The following is a 23,183-nucleotide window of genomic DNA, read 5'->3' as shown; positions in this document are numbered from 1 at the left end:
CTGGCCCGATGGAGCCACGGGCCGGAGGGCTCTCGGTAAGGTCCTGGGGGAAGCTGCCTGTGTCTTGCAAATGAAGTATTGATATAGATCTATCTGTGTTGCATATTCAAAATAAATCTGTCGTAATGGACAGATAGGTGGCAGCTTTGCTGGAGCTCGTCACTGTGTTTATACCAGGGGTACGATGGCTTCCCAAAGACAGGCGGGCAGGCAAGGGCGTCCTGTGCTCCCACCCACGGGCTTTGCAGGGGGATGGGGAAACTTTCTCCCAAGCAAAACCCTGTCCCCAGGCGCACTCCTCCATGGGAACAATGTCACCGGTCCCGCCTCAGCCTCCAGCGGCTCCCCGGGCTGAGGACCTCCGCTACCCGCGGCAGGGCGGCTGCGGGCGAGGAGGCGCCGGGGCTGCGCTGGGGGAAGGCTCGGGGTCCGCCGTCCTGGGCAGCCGCCCCCCTCCTCCGCAGCTCTGCCGCGGCGGGAGGAGGATGAGGATGCTGCTGCTCTGAATGACCGATTCTTTACAGGCGAGCAGCCGCCCTGAGTTTTTGACACCCCACCCCGGTACCGCTCACCGCCGAACACCCCCAGCTCGCCCCTCACCCTCGGCGGGGCTGCGGGGCAGCTTCCCCCGTTCCCGCCGGAGGCGGCCGGGCTGGCGGCGGCGCCTCCCCCAGCGCGGTGGCCCCCGCCCCCGCTCCGCCGCCTCCGCGCCGCGCCGGGCGGGCGAGCGGCGGCAACAAAGGCGGGCGGCGGCGGTGGTCACCGACCCACGCAGCCACCGACCGGGCGGCGGTGAGTGAGCGGCGGCGGGGCCGCAGGTGCGCCGGGCGGGCGGGCGGGCAGGGCGGGCGGAGACCCCGGTGGGTGCTGGCGGCCGAGCCCGCCCGGTGCCGGGTAGCGCCACAGGAGGGGGTGCGCTGAGCCCCTTCCCCTCCGCCCGTCCCTCCTCATCCTCGTTTCGCTGATCCGTGCTGGCGTGGGCCAGTCCCCACGGACCCGCCAGTTGTGGCGAGCCATATATGCTGTAAGTAATTTTAGAGTTCGTTTTTAATAGCTGACGGCAGGGCGGGCTGCAGGGAGGGAAAATAACGTTTAACGTGTTTTTCTGTGTTGCCGCGCGCTCGTGTTTTCTTTCGGGGCAAATCTCCCTTGCTGTATTTACGAGTCCCCTCCGAGTGCGAGCGGTGGAAGGGGACCCGGGGAGGTAAAGCAATGGAAGCGGCGGCTGCTCGATGCTGTTTCCATAACTGCGTGCTGCAACTGGATCTAATCATTGACAGTGTCAAAACAAAAATATCTGAGAGGGAAAAGGTGCCATCGCGGGGCAGCTGGATGTAGCAGGAGATTTTCTTGGCTGTGAGGGAGCGAGAAACCAGAGCTGCCTATTAATGTGTGAGGAACGAATATAACTTGCGATGTGCGACTCCTTCCCTAGTGGCATGCTCTCCGGACCGCGCTTCCCTAAAAGCTTGGTAGCTAACCCAAGGGGATTTTATAACCCTCCTTATGCGAAGGGTGGTGGAATAATTTTTCCTGAGCTGGAATAACCTTAAATACGTGGCAGTGCTGTGATGCACGGCTGCGCCGTCCTCCTGCTCTTGGAGGGGAGTTGGGGGAGGGAGACCCCAGCATCGTGGGGCAGGTTTACCTAAAGTGTGTTACTGAGAGGGAAAGGGGCAGCTTTCTGTCCTCAGCTTTTGCTGCAAAACCTGGTTGTTGGCCTTGCTTGTGTGTCTTGGAGAGCTGTCCTCATCGTCTGGGGTCCAGGACAAGGTAAGGGAACAAGCGCACATCCCTCGCGCTTCACAGCTGTGCCCTTTTGCCTGAGTCACTGTGTCAGGGAAGGTTTAAGCGAAGCTTTGAGTAACTGAGGAGTTTGTACAGACGTGAGTGATGCTGAACGTTCCCCAGGAGGAAGAATACTCCCAGGAAAAAATCTTCCCCAGAAGGCCCCTGGGACAGCGGCCAAGAGCGTCTAATGAGGCAAACTTCTCCTGTTAGCTGCAGCTTTTGCTGCTGGAGGGAGAGGGCTTGGGGGGCTGGAGGCAGCAGGCGTGGGGACCTTCGAGGGCTGGCAGCCCATCTCCAGGTCTCCTCTGCTCCGGGCAGCTGATCTCCTTGCCTCGGCATAAGCAGCTGCTTTGGAGGTGATGCAGGTGCTGAGTCTTGGCAAATCATCTGTTTTCTTCTGGTTTAGCTCATAAATCGGTGTGCTGTTGCTGCTGGAGGTGATGGTGCTGCAGAGGTGTGCGTGTTCGGGGAGCTGCTGGGGACAGGACAGGGCTGCAGCTTGGCTTCAGATAAATCTGGCTTGCTTTCCTTCATTTTACGGTCGCTGCCCTTAGGTAGGCAAAATACTGTGGAAGGAGCTCTGTTTTGGGCTGTGTTCATATGCAGCAGCGGTGACTTGGTGTAGGCTTTGTGGGTATATTGTGGAGTCCTCTGCCTACAGCAGACGCGGTGGCAGGCCTGGAAATGGAGATGGACACCCTGTGCAGGTGTTTCCATCCCTGAGCTGCCATGTTGTCAGTGGGACTGCAGCGCTCAGCTGGGCGCCTCTGTGTCTCTTGCCAACAGCAAATGTGAGGTTAAGTTTCAGAAAACAGGAGGGAGACGTGATCGTATCTACGTGATTCCTGTGCAAGCAAATATTTGTTGATGAGGCTTTGGTAAGCAGGCTGCTTGCTCTGGTGGCCGCTGTTTGTTTGCAAATGCTCTGTAGCTTGGTTAAAACCAAGCTGCAGGTGGGTTTGCGTTGGTGCATTGCATTTGCAGAGGTGCATTGTTGTTCACTGAGACCTGTTTATTCTAGGGATAAAATAGGCAAGTACTTAAATCTTGACTTGAAGCAATTGCTGGCAGAGTCCTCTGTCACAGGAGCTGGAAATGCATGGGAGGAATCAGGTGCCGGTATGAGATGGCCAGGGGCAGTCTAAAGAATGGCAAAGCAGAGGCAGCCAGTAATGTTTCCAATCTTTAACTCTGTCCTTGAGACCGTGGTGCAGGAGGAACTGGGCTGCAGAAGCAGATTACTGTATATTCAGAGGCTTATTTCCCCGCCTGCCCCTGCCAGCGGATAGATGTCCCGCTGAAGGGCAGCCCTTTGCTGAAGGTAGCGTGTGCATGATGCCGCCCATGAAGGCGTCTTAACCACAGACACCAGGGAAGCACACATCTCTCCCTGCTCCTGTGCTGCTCCGGGCTGGAGGAAGCGGAAGATGATAATGGGTGGCTGGCCAAAATCCATGTCAGGTTGTCCTGCCCTTTCCTCTCAGGCTGGCTGGCACGGAGGAGATGCTCAAACTGAAGTTCTTCCATCTCCTGTGCTTCTCCTGACCCGCTGGGTGGGTTGCGTTGGTAGCTTTTGAAAGGGCAGAAATGATGTGGCAGAGTCATTGTCCTCCTCCCTTTCCACAGGAGAGGCTCCGAGGCACACGCAGCCCTCGGTGAAAATGTCATTTTCCTGCTCTCAGCCTGACATTCATAAAGATCACCGTAAAAGATCTGACAGAATCCTTTTGATGATCTTTTACGAAATTCATAGACCTTTTCTATAGCCCTTGGATTTTGCTAGTGTGGTGTAAATCACAATTCTGCTCAGGATTAGCAATCAAAGAGCATTATGAATCAATCTGATACTTTGTCTTAACCATAGCCCTTCTTAGATTGCTGACCTACATATTCCAGCTTTCGCTATAACCGCCTCGCTGAGGACGGGCTTTATTTCTGAGTGCAAGGTGGCCCAACTGCTGGGATCTTTGCGTTTGGAAAACATTTTCATGGAAATTACATAGAGACTGCCTGAAATTCCTGGTGACTTCAGATGTGCTTGAAATCTGTGCTGCTTGACTGGTGACTTGTCTATGGAGGGTGAAATATAAGTGGTTCCTTTGAATGTTCTTTTAATTACAATTGTGCTGATTAAAAAAAAAAAACCAACAAAAAGCACTAGAAGATGAAATGAGATGCTTTCAGTGTAAAGTGCTCTTAGATGTCTAGCCAGCAGGAATTGTTGTTATCAGATGCTCTAATCACTTGTGTGATTAAAAACCTTGGAAAAACTTATATATTTGAGCCACTTGCTTATAGGTAAAAATCAAGGTTTGCTGCCTTTCTGTAACATGCACTGCAGTTCAGCCTTTAGTGAGACGTGAACCCAAAGCTTCCTCCATAGAATCCCTCCCTGAGGTTCACTGATGACGCCAATGCGAATGCGTGTCTTCTTGTTCCACTGGCAGGTGAGTTTTCCTTCTGATTCCTGCAGTAATGAGGTGAATGGTGGTAAAAAGGAGAGTCCAGAATTGGGTCTGAGAAGCAGTGACTTAATTGTTTTAAGGCAGCGCTTAAGCCCATTTCTACTTCTTGTTATGGTTTCATCTTTGCAAGATAGATCCCTTAGTTTGAAGGATGCTGGCAAGCAATGAGAAGTCCATGTGGGAGTATGCGTGTGCTTCCCAACGTGCACCAGTAGACTGCGGGTGTGCTTCTTGGTGTGTTCACTGGTGCCAGGGTCGGTAAAGGTCCTTTCAAGTGGAGATTGTGTATGGCAGCATGTTCGTCTGCAGATCTTGGGTATGAGATTTGGTCCTATGAGCCTGTAATAAGAGCTCATCTGTGAAACTAGTAGCCGGGCTGCGTGTTGGAGCTCCTCTGTGCAATGTAGGAGGTCTGTCCTCTAGTTTTTTGTCTCAGTGGGTCCCAAGTGGTGCCTTTGCTTAGCTCGGGTTTGCTGGTGCCCCAGCAGCGTTTGGGAGCTGCCTGCTGGGTTTCTGCCTTGGGTGCTTGGCTTGGGCTCTCTCTGAATTTACACCTCTGCCAGCAAGTCATCAGATGATCTTAAATATTTGCTCATGGTCTTCTGTTGCTCACCAGCTGTCATGACCTCTGCTCTCGAACAAAAGTTGCCCAGAAAGCTGCAACACAGCGTCTTGCTTTTTCTTCTTCTAATAGCTCAAAAAAAGGGCTGCTTGTGAGATCTTTCTTTAAAATAGAAACATTGCACAGAATATCCCCCTCGCCTTTTACCAACAGGATGCTGAAGGGCAGGGAGGCTGCCGCTTTTTCACATTTACTCCTGTGCCCCAGATGCCTTTGCCTGGTTAGGGTTCGTCCATACAGACAGAAGAAGAGAGCTTTTGGCCAGACTGCTCCTCCGGGAGCTGGCAGCTACTGAAAATGAACTGAGCGGAGCTGCCTGCTGGTACCTACCTCTGCGCTGCTGGAGGAAGCAAGAGAACCTAAACACATCCAGCACAGGATGCCAATCTGTCCGTCCGTTGCATACTGATGTTGGTCCAGCAGCTCCCATAGCACTGGCAGGTGTGTTTGCCGTGGAGCCTGGCCTCACGCCTGGGATTCCAGGAGGTGAGAGAAGCTGGAAACAAGCTAACGCTCCCCTCATAAATATTGCATCCCATCCCGCTTACAGTCGATGAAGCAGTTTGCATTTTCAACTGTAAAATTTTGCAGAAAAACACAAGTTGTTGACAGCAGTGATTAATATTATTTTAATATGCGTTACGGCTTGCCCTTTGTATCTTTGTAATACAGCGTTCGCTGATTAGAAAATCAAAGGGGCCCAAATCAGCCCGACTGCGTTTACTGGATTTTCCACAAATACCCTGCGTGCGCCAGCGGAGTCCCAGTCTGCGGGGAGAGTGTGTTGACACTCGATGGGATGACAATAGAGATTGTCACGGCAATCTTGCAGCAGCGATAGCTACTTTCTAAAATGGATCTCCTGGGGACTAAGAGAGGTCCATGGTCATGGTTTCCCCTTGCAGATGACTGATCTCAAGGTGCTGCTTTTTATCTTGAAATAACATTCAACTCTCAATACCAGAGTAACGAGATTATTTTTTTTTTTTTCTAAATTTGTTTGTAAGACAGAACCCTCAGGAAACGCTGCTAGTGGAGGGGTAGTGTAGAGCTCCCTGTGCCTTCCGAACAGAGCGGCTCAGGCAAAGAGCATCTCAAAAGCAGTTAGTTTGTATTTTAAATAAAGAAATAAATAAAAAATCTCCTCTGATTGCTCAGAGAAGATACCTCCATGCTATGAGCTGCATTGCCTAGCAAGACTGAAAATTTGAGCGTGATCCTTTGTTAGCTAAATTGGGATGTTTCTTTCTTTGGTTGGGTTTTGTTATTCTTCTCCTTCCCCCAAGGTATAGTTCTGTGTAACTTCAAGACTTTACTTTGGTCCAGGGGTGGATTATCCCTGTGTTTTTTCTTGATTGTCGCCATGACCCAACTGTAGTTCTGCCATCCTTTGTGCTTGCAAGGGGTCTTAAGGAAATCAGAAATTTGGATGTACAAGATTGTAATTGTTGGGATCGAACTCCATATATTTTTGTTTTGTTAACATTTTTATATAAATTTATATTAATACTCCACGCAGCTCTTCTTTCCCCAGCAAAGATTCAGTGTAAAGAATTGCTGGGGAGTTGGGCACTTTTAAGTCAGGTCCATTAGCAGAAAGGGAGTCGAGATGGAAATTTTGGGTTCTGGCTCCTCAGTGCTGATTTTTCATGGGTGAGTCTGGCTGTGTATGTTTTATGAGAGTCTGGAAGGTGCTGGATGGATTTTGCTCTCATCCAGATAATTGCATCTGTGAATTTGAAGTTCACTTCCTATTAACAGCTGTTCTTGCGATCTTGAAGTTCACTTTTCACAAATGCTTATGTCAATGAAAGAGTGGAGCGTTCCTGGGAAGACCATAAAAGAGCAACCAGTTGTGCCTTAACAACTTCCTTCCAGAGCTTGATGGCGTGTGTTTTATGGAGTCTGTAACTCTGCTTAGGAAGCTGCTTTTTGCCCCTCTGAATGAAACACATCCTGGAGGGGAACCTCCTCTCCAGTAAGCGACGTGCTGTAAGTGACCTCCAAGAAATGCTGCAGGGACAGGTTTTCGTGGAACAGAGGTTGAAGGAATCAGGAACAGAGCTGAAGGAAATAGTCCCAAGGAGGTGTTTTAGTGTTGGAGGCAGGGGAAATCCTGAAGACGAAAATGGGAGCGATAGAAATAAATGTTGCTTGTGCCTGTCACATGAAAGGATATATTGAGGGATGTGAGAGTGCCCAGTTGGAGAAGAGGGAAGAGCAAATGCTGGAAGGGCACTTCGACTCAAGAAGGACTTGCGTGATGGGTTAGTCAGGCCTTCTGCTCACGATACAAAGTGGGAACTGAGAGATTATTGCCTGTTTTGAGCTCTTAAAATTTAATTTAGCGTGTGTTTAAAGAACAGCCGTCCTGAATCTGGCAAAATATTCACCTTTGGATCTGAGGAGTCTGAAAAGGTGGTGGAGACTTGGTGTTGAGCAGTGGCCCCATGTGTTGTGCACGTTTTCTGTCAGGGATCTGGAAAGCACAGAGAGATGGGAGAATTGCACGGAAGGAATTTGTTTAGATTTAATTTATTTAGATTTATCTGCTGGTTTTCAGAGCAGTCACTACTTCCTGTCTTCTGTTTTATTCTTTTATAACGTAGCGTGGGTGCAGACTGGGAATATTTCAGGTCTTGTGGCTGTGGCTCAGCAATTTCAAACATGGTTAGAAGTGCGTTTTTAAAATTCAAGGAGAACTCCTTCAAGTCTGCACCTGGGGCAAAAATCGAGTTAATTTTCAAGTGTGGCATAGCTCCCTTCTGCCTTTCCGCTCTCAATTTTGGAAACTTCTTATCACTTTGTGAAACACTTTGCAAAACACCCGCTCTTTCAGGTGGACAACACCCATGCATTTCAATGAACTCCATGTTCTAAGACTGAGAGGGTTTCCTAGTTGTTATGGGAGTACAATTGGGTAAATATTTCATTAGATACTCATGTATTGTTTAATTAGATGGACAGATGATCATACACTTGCAATCTAAGGAGAAAAATTCAGAAGGGTTAATTAAGAATTAGTTGTAAAATTTGATGTCAGAAATAGTGTTAATTTTCAGCGTGGTCGCTCTTTAATTAAACTTAGTTTAGTTCATGCTGGAAGTGAATGGAAATGAAGGAAATTTAAGCTTACTGTAGCTACAGATGTGAGGGTGTACCAAGGTCATTAATGCATATTAACTCATACTTTTAAAATTCACGCCTGCCTTTAATTTGGCTTGATTTTTGCCATCTGTCTCTTTGCAGGCAACATTCTGTAAGCCTGACTATTTTTGAGGTATTGCAGAAATACCTTTTCTCCCCCCGCTATTCCTTCGCAACCTCCGAGCTGAGATTTATTTTTTTTTATGCTGGTGAGGACAGCAAGTCAAACCCCGCAGATCCACCCGCGTGGATCTTCCTTGGTTCTCTAACTCCCTAATCTGGAAGAAAACAAACCTGGGGTGAGATTAAACACCATGCAGCGCTCTCAGTAAGCTGAGGGAGCCACCGAGAGCGTGTTGCCGGCCCTCTGCATCCCCTGAGCGTACAGCCCCAACACGTGCCCTTCTTGGCCAGCTGGTGCCCAGGGGCCATGGGACAGTGACACTGGAAGAGCCTGGCCCACTGTTTCTGCCCTAAGCTCTCTTGACAGGCTTTCAGTGACTGCAGGCTGTGCTGGCAGTGAGGTTTCCGTGGCTAGCTTTTTTCCATCGCTGGCTGGTTTTCTAAAGTGAAAACACTCAGGCTGGGTGAGAAGGTAATCGCATCCTGCTTCTCCCCATCTGAGGTTGCCCCACAGCCTATTGAGTGTTTTAATGCTGTGTGTCACAGTCTTGCAATTATTTTAACGTGTTTCTTAGATCAGCAGCCTAAAGAAGAGCACCTTGCAGGCATGCCCACAATACCCAATCTGCACACCTTTTTCCCTTGGCCAAATGCCTGGCTAACCATACGCTCCAAGAAACCTTCTCCCCTGGCAAACGTTGCTCCTTCTAACCTCTCTCAGCTCCTGCCAGATAATAACAGGCCTTGTTCCTAAGCAGCCATCTCCTGGAAAGCTTTGGGTCTCTCTGGTCTTTGAACACCTTTGAGCCCTGCACATCATTTGCTTTCTTTCTCTTGGGTTTCATGAAAACAAATTCTGGAATTGAAACTAAAAAAAAAAACCAACCCCTCCAAATGTCCAGATCCATTCTGCCTCTCTTCTCTGTAGTTACACTTCTTAACTTGTCCCCAGACTGAATTAGCTGTTGGTATTTTCAGTAGTTCTAATGAAGTTTTTATAGCCGGTTACCAGGAGACTATTAGCTGTGTGTTTGTGTCAAAAAGCAGGTGGACTGGTTCACTGCGGATGAGCTGCAAAACTACCCTCTTAAAAAAAGCCTGAGGAGAAGCTGCTGGTGGTGTTGCTCACTGAAAAAGAACAGTTATTCCGCTCTGGTTTGGGGAGGAGGACCAAGGAAGTTGAGTTTCTCTCAAGCAAGATGGGTTTGAAATGGAAATGTTGTTTGTGCTTGCAGTACCTCGCCTGGGGAAAGTGTCGGGAAACTTCTCTGAAGCTCGTAGGTGTGGAAAAAGGATTCTGCTGGGATATGGCCTGGGTGAGGCTGCTGCTGGGTGGAAGGGATTGGCTTGGTCATAATTTGCACAGGTGGTCTTTCTGCCTGGCCATGATGTAGCTGCTGCGTGAGCCACGACTGTTTCGTGAGTTGGCTGTATTTCTCTTACTGCTGTATTGCACCGTGTCCTGGTCAAGTGTGGGAAGCTGAAAGTCTCACTTGAACTTGCTTTTCAACAGACAAGTTTTTAGCTCGCTTCATGGGAGGGCGATGCAATAGCAGGGGATTTCTTTGCTGGCATATCCTGATAATGTCACGACTTGGGCGTGCGTTTCCCCAGCATATAGCCACAATAGCAATCCGTAACAGGATTTTCAGTTCCTGCCCTTGAGGGCTGTAACCCGGTTCCTAGATACCAGAGGTTGAGGTCTCATGGTGTCAGCCGTGTAAGGCGGTGATCACATCATCCCCAAATCCCTTCCAAAGGCACCACCCGAGTGCCTTCACTGCTCTCAGCTTTCTTGACTGCTGAGCCCCTCTTCTGCAGAAGGATAGTGTTTAAGTTACTTGTACAGCCCAAATTTGACTTCTGTGTGTGCTACAGCTTCTGCTTGCATGGTTTCACAGCTTCTTCTCAGTGTGATGCTGCCTTGCTCATTTTGCATGACGAATGCATATTTGTGGTTGGTTTTGGCTTGTTTATTTTTTTCTTTTTGCTGCTTGAGACTGTGCTTTACTCGTTGTGCACTTAAACCCTGCCCCAAAGATAAAAATTCAAGTTCTCCAGCATGCTTCTCTGTGGTGCTCCTCGTAAATGTTTGAGCATCTGCAGTTTGCAATGCATTTGTTGGAAAGCATCACTGTATAAATGGGGACCCGAGGCATGCACAAGGTGCCTAGCCAAGGCTGGGTGCTCTTCTGGGAGTTTGCCAGGACTTCACTCCTCTTGATAATTTCTGACACCCGTGAAATGCAATTCTGGGGCTGAAAACTCAGCCCATGTGCAGGCTTGATCATGGGTCTGACCTTGTGCAAGGGTCTGGCAATAAGGGATGTGAAAAGTCTATTTTAAGGTGTTTGGTTTCATATCAGCTCCAACAGAAGCAAGGCAGGAATCGCTTCTGTCTGGCAGCTTTGATTTGCCTCTCTCATGGCACTTTGTGTGTTACTTAAAACGCCTTTTTTTTTTTTTAACTTAGTAGAAAAAAAACCCCAACAGGCAGAACCTTGCTTCAGCGCTGTCATTCAGAGAGTGCTTCTGCTGCGTGAAGGAAGTATGCTGTGACAAAATAAGGTGCAGGATTACAATGTCGTCTTTTTGGTGTTTTGTGATGTGTGGGGAGAGAAGGCTGTTCTGCCAGGGGCTGGGCCCCTCAGTCTACTGCGCAGACTTCAGCCACTTGAGTGATCAGCGGATGGTAGCAATGAAACAGTCTTCTCTACGGACCATCAGTGGGGAGGGTAAGACACTTCGCTGATAGGTTGTGTGGAGAGGATTTGTTGGCTGGCTCCCACTGGTGACCTGGGGAACCGTGAGCTCTGCCAGTGGCCTGAGAGGCAGTAACTGCTCCAGCCATTGCCCCTTCTCCAGCTTGTTCCCAGGTCACCTCCAGGTCCTTGCCATAGTTGTCTTCATTGAATGATCCTGGTCTGAAGCTCCTCAGCATGTCATTCTTGGGTGAGCCCTTGTCTGGGCTTCACATCCCACTCCCCTGCATCAGGTAGACCTGTCCTACCCATGCTCCTTCGTTCTTCACATCATCTCCTCATCGGACTGACATGAGCAGTTGGTGCAGCTGTCTCTGCTGGTGGTGGCGAATGTTCGTGCTCCTGCTTCCTGGCAGGACACCATGTGTCAGTGTGCATTGGTGCCCTCCTGGCCATGCTGGCACCCTGGTCTGAGCCACTGCTGCACCGCTCGGCCTGGAGGCACTGCGGGATGGTGCACTGCTCTGCAGTGGTTTAATGGTTTTCTGTTTAACCATAATTAACCTGACAGGCAGGGTTTTTGATCATTATGTTGTAGAGGAGTTGTGGTGGCAAGATTTCTAATTTTGGGATGAATCAGCATTAACAATTAAGCAATAAACAAATATCATTTCTTTTACAAGAACACAGACAGCAGGATGTTTTCTTCTGCCAAAGCAGCCGTCAGGCAATTGGTTATGCTGCAGCTGGGTAAGGTGGGAAGGAGAAATAATTTTTCACCCGTAGAAAGAAGATAAGCCATTAAGTCTCTGCCGGCTGCCAGTGGGAGGGATGCTGAACGACAGCGGAGGCTTGCTGCTTCCAGTTGCCTCCTGGTCCCACTATCTGTGATTACTGGAGCCTGGATGTTACTAAGGTATTAATTAATTCCCTTCAGGCAGATAAACTCACCTGGACTGGTACTAGAGGTTCAGCATCCTCCAGTATCTTTCCATACAGATCCTCTGAGGAGGGAAGAAGAATCATTGATAATTTTTACAACATTGTTGTGTGTGAGGGGGTAATTTTGGATCCTTACTTAAGCTTGGTGTCTTCCAAGGTATCTTCTCTTCCAGTAACTTGCTGCTAGTATTCCTGGTGGTGCAAATGCTTGCCCCGTGTTGATGAATTTGTCAAGCTTGGGCTCAACCAGAAGGCAAGGAGGCCTGATCGCTTTTGTGCTCATGGCTTGTAGAAGTGCTGAGGATGAGCTCTGCAGCTGGTGGCTCCCAGCACGGGCTCTGTGCACATCTGGAAGGAGCTGGGCTGCCAGAGGTGCTCCTGAGCAGGCAGTCTTCCTGTCCTGCCGTGGTGAGGGGTGCGTGTCCCCTCCGTCCTCTTATGTCCCAGAGATGGTGGGCACTTCTGAGCATCCTGCCCCGTTGGAGCGAGGGAGGGAGCCGGCGGAGAGCTGAGCAGCTCCCTTGGCCCCGGCCTGGCCGTGGTGCCTCTCCCAGCCCTGCGGCTGCCCCAGGCACTGCCACGGCAGAAGCTGCACGCCTGTGGTGGCATCTCTGCCTTCACTTCTCAGTCATGTCTAAAGGCAGACTCGGGCAGGGAGGGGGGAGCCAGAGGTGGATTGCTGTATGTTTTCAAAAGCGATGTCCCCGAAGAAGTGCTGCGTGGTTGGACAACCAGTGTGCAGGGCTTACTCGACCGCCTGTGCTCCTCTGCATCCCTTTTCTTTCCTGTTTGCATCATTTCTCTGACTTAAACATGCCTTTACTGCAGGCCACAAAGCCTGGTGTCAGCCTGGCCTGCAGCAAGGGGATCCTGCTGCTCAGCTGGGCTTGCTGGCTGGGGATTTCCTAGCCTGGCATGTAAATGTGCTGGGGCTCAGGCTCAGCGTTACTCATCCAGCCTTCCGGTGCTGCCTTACAGCTGTCCTGTGGTCTAGCCTGTCCAAATTTCCTTGCCCAAGGGTGGCTTGCTGTCATGGCTGACCCCCTGCTGGCTGAGGCGGCTCTCAAAGGCGCAGCTAGGCCGAGGTGCTGCTGCTGGCCAGGAGAGGCCCAGGACGTTATTTTTCAGTCTCGCAGCCAGCGCCTTCTGCTTTCTTCCCCTTTGACCTAACCCTCCAAGTGTCATTTTAGTTTCATTATTTCTCACCCGGCGAGAACGTGCACTAGCTGACGCTGGTGGGACCTCAGCACTTGTGGTAAGGCGTTGCATACCTGTGTCTCTTGGCACCGAACAGCACCCGTCTTCTTTTTTTTTTTTTTTCTATTTTTGACTCTTCTTGCTTTTTACCTCTCTTTTTTTTTTTTTTTTTTATTTTTTTCTATCTTTCTCCGTTTCCTCATCACACAAACTTTGTAAAGCCTAAGCTTATCTCTTCCCCACTGCTTTCCCTGCCCTGCCGCAGCGTGCTGCAGTGGGCTACGGTCCTCGGATGGTTCAAGCTGGCAGTAATTTGGGATGGCGGCATATTGGGACCTCTCCTTAAGCTGTGAGCCCTCAGGTTCCCTGCTGAGAGCAGAAAGCTGAGCTGCTGGCCTCGGGGGTGAGACATATGCCAGGCCATGCACATACACTGGAAACTTGCCCAGGGCAGGATAATTACGGAAAGCGGCGTTTTTCGAGCAGACCCTGTGCTCTCACTTGCTGAACAGTCTTGTGATTAATGTCTTATTTAAGAGGATTTTGGGACACGTGCTGCAGTTATGCTGAGTTTCTTTTAGAAGTAGGGGAGAGGTTAGAAAAATAAACTCTGTAAAGGCTTTTTTGTGTTTCCAGCAAGGGTCATCAGATAAGTGCAGTGCATCCTTGCTCCGTTGCATCAGTGTAGGCAGTGGGTTTTGCTGTTGATGGTTCAGTGGGAGGGGGATCTGCAAGAGGGGCTTTGCACATGCATTTATACAGGCTTTGTTGCTGAGATCTCCTTAGGGACCTAGAACTCCAGTGCTAAGGGTGAGTTCTTCTGCCCTGATCTCGGCATTTACCAGCTCTCCCGGACCCTGACTCCTGGGGGAGTTCTGCAGGCAGCAGGTCTTCACCAGCAGATTTTGCCTTCAAAATAAGGCTCTGTGTGCAGTTTTACTCAAGCACAAGTTATGTTTAAAGGTGTTGGCGGCTCGGGTGTTGGTCTTACCCAGGACACCTTTGCCTGTGGTGTGGGCGCAGCAGCATCTGCAGGCTCTGTGTGTTTCTGTGTCACTGATGACTTGCTGTGTGGTCCCAGTTGGCAGTTGTAGTCCCCATTTGGGTGGTTTCTGATCAGTCTGATGTGGCTGTCTAACATCTTCCCCTTAATTTCCTTCCTAGGCTAGAGAACTCGATTAAAAGGGAGATGGGAGCATGAAGAATTGCGTGCAGAGCATGGATGTGGTCCCCGTGGTGGCATCTATGACAGATCATACCTGGCAACCTGCTTCTGCCTGGAAGGGTTTGACAGGAACTGCCGTGGACAGTGAAGGAACGTGGAGATGAAGGTGGTGACTATGGCTCTTCCTCTTCTTTTCCCAGCCCCTCTTTTCCCTTTCACATGCCTGCAGCAAGAGCATGGCTGCTGTTGGCATGATGAGGCCACATACATTCAGACGCACTGCTGTTTGCACTGGGGCTGTCTCGTGTTGCCTGCAGAGTTGGGAGGACGGTAAAGAACATGGGAAGGGTTCTCTGCCATTCCCCTTACAACTATCCTATATTTCTTTTTTGAAGCAAAATAAAACATTTATTTTGCTTCTTGTTGGTGCCCTTGTGGATGTTGATACGTATTGATTACACTCCAGAGATACCTGTCTAAGATCCAACGATTATTGTGACTTGCATAAAATTAATATCCAGTTATTATTCTGGCTTGCATAAAATTAATTTAAGATACGTGCTGGGGCTCATTTCGGTTAGGGTTTTCTGCGGAAACTGTCTGGGGATATTGCTGGTGGTGCTAAGTTAGAGTAATTAGCTGGCTGCTTTCACAACTGACCTCTGCTGAACATGCCTGAAGTACTTTCATTGTTGGTGCCACTACTTGTCCTTTCTGTCACTCTTCCCCGCCGGCATCCTGCCCCCTGTCATCCCACTGCCAGCTTTCAGCAACTGCCCTCTGGGATGATGAGCTTGCCCAAAAGATCCATACCACGTATTGAATTTTCCTAGAGCTCTGTGCTTCAGCTTTGCGCTTGATTAGTCCAGTAATTGTGTGAATGCTGATACCCTTTGGCATACAATTAGTGTACACCGTAAGGTTTTGATCATGCAAAGCAAGAATCTTGGGCAGCCTGAGCCATTGCAGTGACTGGGAAAGGTGGTAATGCTGGGACCCTGCCTTTTCTCTTGCGCATGGGAAGGCTAACTTGGTAGGCGGCACTTTTAGAGGTGACTGCGAATACAAGTATTGGGTTTGTGCCTGTTTTTATGTGTGAAGAAGGTTTGGGAGGACCTCATTGTATAGCTGCTTCTTTAAATCCTTAGCTTGCTGGCAAAAACCGTGCCAGCTCTTGCTCCCCACTTCCTCCTCTGCTGGAAACATGCTAATCTCCTCTCCTCCACTTAAAACCTGAATCTTTAATACGGAAAATGCACCACCCTTTCTTCCTTTCTGGCCAGGGGAACACTTTTCCCTCCCAGTATTGTATTACCTGTAGCATTGCAAACTGAAACGCTTGGGCTGGGGTGGTGGAGCTCCACCAGCCTGCCTGCTTGGGGGCTGCTGAAATTCCATCCCCAAAGAGGGCAGAGGGCAGCCAAAATTTGCGCAGATGTTCAGACGGAGCGGTATGGGGCCTGGGGAGTGTTGGCAGGAGTAGCAAGGCACTGCTGGAGGTAGGTGAGTGGAAAAGAAAGGGCATGGCACATTGCATTGGGCATCTTTGGCAGCTGCTCTTTTCATGGGGAAAGAAGGAAACTAAGCTGGAGACAGCTTGACTTCTGGTTAGGTGGGATTTGGGTATAGAATAGAGGATCAAAAAAGCAGCTCCGTCATGGAGCTCCATGCCTGTAAAACTTCTTTTACAGGGGTGGGTTTTAGTTTTGTTTTTCTTCCTTGTTCCTCTGTGGAAATCCTCTGCTCACTGGACAAAGACATGTCTCAGGGTGTGACCTCAGATGAGCTGGTGGTATGGCATGGTCTTGTGTAGACATGGGAGTCACCCTCTCTCAGGAGGTGTGGGAGCACGGGGCAGCTCTGTGTGCATGTGCAAAGAACAGATACGCAGCAGTGACTGATTACTGTTATTTTGGCCTTGGCTGGATGCCACTCTTCTGGACAGCTGAAGTGTAAGGCCAAGCCAACCTCTCCAGCACAGATTCACTTTTAGTGTAGAGATATCATTTCTCTTAATGTGCTTTGGTAACACGGAACTGAGGGCTTGCCTTCCATTTGTGCCAGGACGAAATCTTTAGACCCTTTTGAAAAAGCTCAGAAGTCTTCCTGTTGAACAGCCAAACCCAATCCCCTGTTACTAAACACGGTTTCAGAGTAGGCAGCCTGGTTAGGCCCGCCTTGTAATATGCAAAGGCTTCTGGGGGAGTTGAATAGTTGAAAACCAGCAAAGTCATGTATTCGGCCTGTAATATCTTTATCTCTTGGCCTGCCCAACCCTCTTGTCAGCAGTTACACTGTTTAATGTGTTAATATCTGAAATGGAAAAGGGGCTTTTCTCTTTCCTCCTTTGAGCACATCTGAAATAGGGAAGTAAAACCAAAAATAGACGCACGCACCCCCTTCATTCCCCAGTGCTCCATCTAGCTGTGTGGGAGCCCCTGACCACTGCTCCTTCAGAAAGCGGCTTGTGGCTGAGCACAGCCTGCCCGATGGAGAAGAGGAACTGTTGATATGTGGGGTCTGGATGGTCGAAGGCGGAGGAGAGAAGAATGGGGATGTGCTTCAGTGTGTTACATCCAGGTTTAGCAGTGGTTCTCTGAGGTGGGTGCCCAGGCCAGCAGAGCCTACTCGGCAAAACCTTGGATCACATACTAAAATACAGTTCCTTTCAATGATAACAGGATGATGCATATGTAATCATATTGTGTAAGATTAACACAGTAATTAATTCTGTGTACTCGATGCTGAAGTGCCGTGCCAGCCCATCTGCTTTTTTTGCAGCTGTTTTGCATGTGCTTTAGAGATGGCTCCACCAGCCCCGTCAGTTTGGGGCAGCTTTCTCTATCAGGAGCTGGCTGTTGGTGCTTGTGGCTCTGTGGCTGCTCTGGTGTCAGCCTGATTCTGTATATTCAAGGCTTCTGCTGTCTTACATGCATGAGGTCCGTGCTGCGGTACACTATGGCAGAAGACACCCATCTTGACCATCGCTTCGCACTTAAAGCATCCTTTGGGACTCATGCATCAGCTCTGAAACATATTGTAAGCAGAAGACATGAGCCCAGAACAGGCACTGCAAGCAGGGGATCTGAGAGAGATGGGAGAAAAGCTGACCGAAAATGTAGATAAGGAAAGAACTTCCAACAAGGAAGGCTTCTGGAGGGTGGGAGGAGGGCTGGAGGTGGGTATACAGATCTCACGAAGGCAGGAGGGCAGCTGCCTGCCACTGCACTGTGGGGAAAGACCATGGAAATTAAGGCATCCCCTTGTGTGGTGCCGATGCTGGACAGGATGTGAAGGACCTTAGGGAAGATTTCCCAGGAGGAGAGTCGTGGAGATGCAGATGCAGCAGGAAGGCACCTGGTTCCTCACGGGTAGCAGGTGTATCCATCTCCATCCCTCCATCTCCTCGCCTCTACGCAGTGCTGTGCATCCTTGGTCTCTTAAAAATAGCTCTTCTACGTACTGCTGCAGTCAGAGGAGCGGTTTTGTCAAGCGCTAACCACCAGCGCTGCCGTGCGAGTGTTTGATCAGGCAGTGCAGAGCACGGCGCTTTCATCTCTCCCGGCAGCAGCGTCACCCTGGCGAAGTCAAAGGGTTCAGGGGAGCCAGTCCCTCTCGGCGAGCGCGTGGGAAGTTTCCGCTCGGCTTCCCTGCTCTCACGGTTTTACACTTCTTTGGGCTGTAATCTGCCGAGATCTCTGAAAAGAGCACTCGTGTTTGGTCAGCTTGTAAAGACCTCCCAAAAAGGGCATGGGAGGTTAGCTGCAAGTGTACTCATTTCTGAAGTGATGATGCTCCATCCTATTGGAGATGGCTACAGATAAAGCCTTACAGAGATCCAGACAAGATAAGGCTTTATACACAACTCAAAGTGAGAGGAACCTACCTAAAAACTGGGGCAGGCTTATATTTTCTACCCCTCTACTTTAGGGAAAAAAAAATTGAAAATTATTGTTCCTAACAGACTCCAGAAAATATTCATCAGGCTGATGCATTTAACTAGTGATTTCTATATTTAATAACGTCAGAAGGAGGAGGAAAAATTCAAAGATGACTTGTACAAGTAATTTCCCTTGAGGACATAAAACCCTGACCTATATGTGTGTTGGACAGCTTATGAAAAAGCTTTTATTTCAGCAATATCAATTTCTCATTGTATCCTGAATGCATTATTACATAATTCAAACATAGGTGGTAATAGGTATTTAAGTACATACCTATGTGTATTTATTATATATTGGAGAGAGAGACACATTTCAGTGGAAGCAGAAGAACTTTGGCTGAATTGGACTGATTCTTGGAAATAAATAAAAAAAAACAAACAAAAAAGACCACTGAAATGTAAATTAATAATCCCAAAGTAGCGTGAGAGGGCTTTGCTTCTCGGTCACTTTTCTTTGCTTTGATATTGGAGTGTTGCGTCCCCTTCTACGTGGGAGGAGATGCTTTAACCAGCATACCTCCAGGGCTTGGGGGTTCTCTGCCAGCTTCGCCTCAGGGGCTACTGGTATGATGGCCTGAGGATGGAAAAGAAATTGTGTTCCTCCTGTCAGGAAGACCCCAGGACAGCCAGGACTGTGTACCTTCAGATGCCTGTGCAAGCTTAAAGCATGGTGTGGTAGCAGCCGAGCTCCTGTCCGGAGGAGCTGGAGGGGGAGATCATGGAAAGGAGAGTGAGGTCCACCGCTGGTAAGGATTGCTGCGGCAAGAAGAGGGAGAAAAGTGGAGATGAAGCTAGGATCAGCTCCCACAAGACTATGGTGGCATTCCCAAGTAATAAAAACTTGTCCCTTAAAAGCATACTGGAGTGAAAGTAGGCAGATTTGTTTGAAGAAAATGAATGAGTAACTTTAACCTAAGGCTTGATCTAAGCCAGATCAAAAGTCAACCTTGTTTAAAGTTCAGTGAACTTGAAGCCCAGTGCTTTTCCACTTTGAGCTTGGGTCAGATGTTGAGCAGCAAGAAGAAATGGCCTTGTCTCAGATGAATTGGGCATGTGTGAGATGGGACGAGATCACCCTTGCAGTCTTCAGCACTGTGCGGGAAGTTACAGTGTGTGAGACTGCTGCTGTGTGGAAGCACCCTTTCTTGCTTTAAAGCAGTTAAGTGTGGTGTCACACCCCCCTCTGGCATCCTGTGAGTCCACCCCAGCAGCTGGCAGCCACCGCCGGGGGTGGTTTTGGCATTTGTACTTATCCATGCAGTCCATCGAGGCCTGTTATTTTAAGAGATGACTGTAAATAGTGTTTGCTGCACACCCTCATCTTGGAGGGAAGTTTTGCAGTATTCTGCACCTTCTACCTGATTTGTAAATGTTTGTTTCAACCGAATGCCAAGCGTTTGGTGCTGGAGTGCAGTTTCCTTCCTTGGGGTGGGGGAAGCCCCAGTGAAGCACTTTGGCCTTCTGCGTCTGGGCTGTTGAGATGTTACTTAGAATCAGAATTGTTAGGGTTGGAAGGGACCTTAAAGATCATCTAGTTCCAACCCCCCTGCCATGGGCAGGGACACCTCTCACTAGATCAGGTTGCTAAGAGCCCCATCCAGCCTGGCCTTAAAAACTTCCAGGGATGGGGCTTCCACCACCTCTCTGGGCAACCTGTTCCAGTGTCTCACCACCCTCATGGTGAAGAACTTCTTCCTAACGTCCAATCTAAATCATCCCATCTCTAGTTTTAATCCATTCCCTCTAGTCCTAGCATTACCCGACGTCCTAAAAAGTCCCTCACCAGCTTCCTTGTAGGCCCCCTTAAGATACTGGTAGGCCACTATAAGGTCTCCTGGGAGCTGCCTTTTCTCCAGACTGAACAACCTCAACTCTCTCAGTCTGTCCTCATAGGAGAGGTGCTCCAGCCCTCTGGTCATCCTTGTGGCCCTTCTCTGGACACGTTCCAGCACGTCCATATCTTTCTTGAGTAGGGGCTCCAGAATTGGACGCGGTACTCCAGGTGAGGTCTCACGAGAGTGGAGTAGAGGGGCAGAATCACCTCCCTCCACCTGCTGGCCACGCTTCTCCTGATGCAGCCCGGGATACGATTGGCTTTCTGGGCTGCTAGTGTGCACTGACGGCTCACGTTGAGCCTCTCGTCCACCAGGAAGAATTGTGTGGATTTGGGCATTAGGCTTCCTGATTGAGAGTGGTGCAGCCTAGATTTGATTAACATTGAGTTCAGTGATGTAGTTTGGGTCAGGAGTGCGCTGATGAGCTCTGATGAGCACCTGCTCATCGCCCCCAATCTTATTGTGTTTCCATCCATACTGAGAAGCAATTTCCGATCAAACAGGGCTTGAGTCAGGTGAAACCCAGCAAAAAGAAGCTTTCCGAGAATGGTCTAATATCTAGTGGTTGCATCAGCTGCTTGGTTTACTGCATTTCTCAGCAGCAGGACACCAACAGAAGTCCTAAGGAACATCCCCTCCGGCTCCCCTGATTTTTTTTTTTTTAACATGTGCTTTTTTGAGCTTCCCTTTAGGATTTACTCAGTGAGGAAGATGAAGTCGGGCTTGGCAGTGCTATGACATGGCTGACCTGAGGACAAAGCTGACTGATATAGTAAAATGCTGGAAGAACGTCAATATTTAAACAGAACCAATTTGTGATGTTATAAAAAGAAAAATTGCGGTACAGATAAACCTGGCTTTCTCTTGGGGCGTGAATTCTCTGTATTAATGCTGTTACATGTGTGTCATCTCGGGGCCCTCCAGCTGCTGTGTGGTAGGAAATGGCTCCATTTTCAGCAGTTATGTTTAGAAAACAAGGTGGGAGTGAGGAGTGGAGTGTTGTACCTAGTAATGGAAATTATCGGTGGTTGAGAATGGCCTTGTGCGAAGCCATTCGTCCTAGGCATGACAGGTGCCTGACTTCTATGTTTGGGGGGAGTTCCCTTCATGAAAGAAGAAGTCTGGTGTCTTCGTGGCCAGGTGGCAGTGAGCAGACGAGAAGAGAGCTGCATGCTTGTGTGCAGGATTCAAACTCTTGGCAATAACATCCCCCTCCCGTATCTCATCCCTCCTCCCATATCTCAACCCTTCTCCCAGCAAAATGCTGGCTGGTCCTGGGGGGCAGGCAGGGATCTTTCATTGCTCTGGGGGCTGAGAGGGCTCTTTTAGACCATACAAGAGCTCTCTAAGACTGCTGAAATATGTTGTACTAAAAGCAATATCGAATGGAGGAGATACAAAAATGTCTGGGGCCTCCTTTACTGCTTTAGGGAGTAACTTATGTTTTTGTTGGAATCATCTGCCTAGATCTCTTCCTCAATGCAGGAAGTTGCTACCTGGGTTTGATGAAAAACACATCTGTGCTGAGATTCATTGGTCGTCTTGCTTTTTTTTCTCCCCCGCTACTTTCTCAGCGAGCCCTGCGCACGCCGCTGGTCCCGGCCGTCTGCCATGGGCCAGACTCGCACGCTTGACCCCTGCTGGTGTCCTGCTTTGAGCCACACAGGACTAATTTCTCTTCTAATGCTTGGGGTAACTGCACTCTTAGAAGACTCTAGTTGTCTGAATTTGTGAAAATATTTACTTTATAGCCAGTTATGGTATGTGGGACTCAAGGTCTTAGTGTTTTTGAGCCTTTCCAGGGGCAGGGATGAGGAGGAGCAAGAACCGGGTACTTGACCCAAGTAGGCCAACAGGATTATTTCATACCATGAATGTTGCATTCAGTCACATTCAATATAAATTAGAAAGGCTAATAAATTCTAATGGCTGCCATCTTTGTGCCAGTAAGGAAGTGCCACAAGGTTGGTACCCTTCATAGTGGAGACACAAGTGTGCCTGAAACTTCTGTGGCCTTAAATACCAGTGGGGAGAGAGCAGCCTGCTTCAAGGGGAGGCGTGTGGTTCAGATCCATGGCAGATCCATCTAGTTGCTGTTTCCAAGCTGTGCTGCCAGACTTATATCTAAAGCACCAACCATAGGAAGCGAGTGATAGGTTGCTTGGGGACAGGAGCTGGGTAGTGCTTTCCAGGCTTTACACCTGCTTTTCTGATAGTGGAAAAAGCAGGCTGAAACCACTTAGAGTAGGAGATATTAGGGTGGAGAGACACTAAAATGGCCTTTATAGCCTTTTTGGCCTCTCTGAACTTCAGTAAACTAAATGTGTTCCAGTTACACCAGCATGGTCTTTTTGTCCCTCCAGCAACCGTGTAGATTTGTTGCGCTTCAGACCACTTCATGTCATGCCCGTAACCACACTAATCTGTCACTGGGATGCTTTCAGGGTGTGCTAAGTGGGGAAGAAAAAGAAAATTCTTTGAATAGCTTGTACCTGGTACCATGGAGCTGCCAGACGCATGGCATGCTCTGTGTGGGAGCTTACAGCTGGAGCCGGTGCTTGGCTGTGCCTGGTCCTCCATCCCACTGAAGGGTGGGCATTGCACGCCGTTCTGCTCCCACAAAGCATCGTCTCTGCTGGTTCCTTAAGGAGAGGACATAGTTTTGGGTTTGGGTAGGAGGAACCATTGAACCTATTTTCCTTTCCCTAAGGGTCTGGGGTGGGGTGCTGAGAGAAGAAAATAGCAAGGAGGTTTTAAATGACAGCTCTATCAGGAAAGTTTCATTAATGTTTTCTGTTTTTATAAATACATATGTGAAACTTTAAGGAGGAAGGCGTGTATTAAGCTCTTTAAATGTCTTTAAATATATCTAGGTGCCCAGATTTGTGCCATACTCTTATATTGCCTGTGATTCATAAAATTGAATTTTATTCAGGCAAGGTCCCTTCCCTGGTGGTGACCTTGTGGTCTTATTGACAGTAGATACATTTGAAGTGATGCTACAAGGGGATCATTTTACCAGGTGAATAAATCAGACGTGTTTGAAAAACAGAGCAGCGCTTGCTGTTGTTAAGGTCTGAAGTCCAGCCACGCCATGAGCTCCCTGCACGGCGATGTAACTCGCTGACGTGCCTTGGCAAAACCGGTATTTCATGTCTGCTACCGCAAATATTTTGACTTCTGTGAACCTGGCTGTTGCTTTAACAGAGAGGGATATCCAGGACTTTGGGGTACATGTATTCCTGCATCCC

The 23,183-nt window shown here is 49.0% G+C and overlaps 1 protein-coding gene across 3 annotated transcripts in view; it reads left to right on the top strand.

The window, feature by feature from the left end:
• Window positions 1–379: 379 nt before the first annotated feature.
• Window positions 380–23,183, top strand: part of ST6GAL1 (ST6 beta-galactoside alpha-2,6-sialyltransferase 1) — a 45,567-nt gene continuing 22,763 nt past the window's right edge. The window contains exons 1-2 of one of the 3 annotated variants that reach the window (XM_063338859.1): window positions 380–792; window positions 14,154–14,320. The gene's annotated coding sequence lies outside the window, so the exon portion shown is untranslated. Of the gene's footprint in view, window positions 1,025–14,153; window positions 14,321–23,183 lie in introns of all 3 variants that reach the window. The other 2 variants (XM_063338857.1, XM_063338860.1) reach the window with 2 other exon arrangements.

Source organism: Chroicocephalus ridibundus, chromosome 6, assembly GCF_963924245.1.
Source record: "Chroicocephalus ridibundus chromosome 6, bChrRid1.1, whole genome shotgun sequence".
Lineage (NCBI taxonomy): Eukaryota > Metazoa > Chordata > Aves > Charadriiformes > Laridae > Chroicocephalus > Chroicocephalus ridibundus.
The sequence above is the reverse complement of the archived record's forward strand: the minus strand, read 5'-3'. Positions and strand labels throughout refer to the sequence as shown.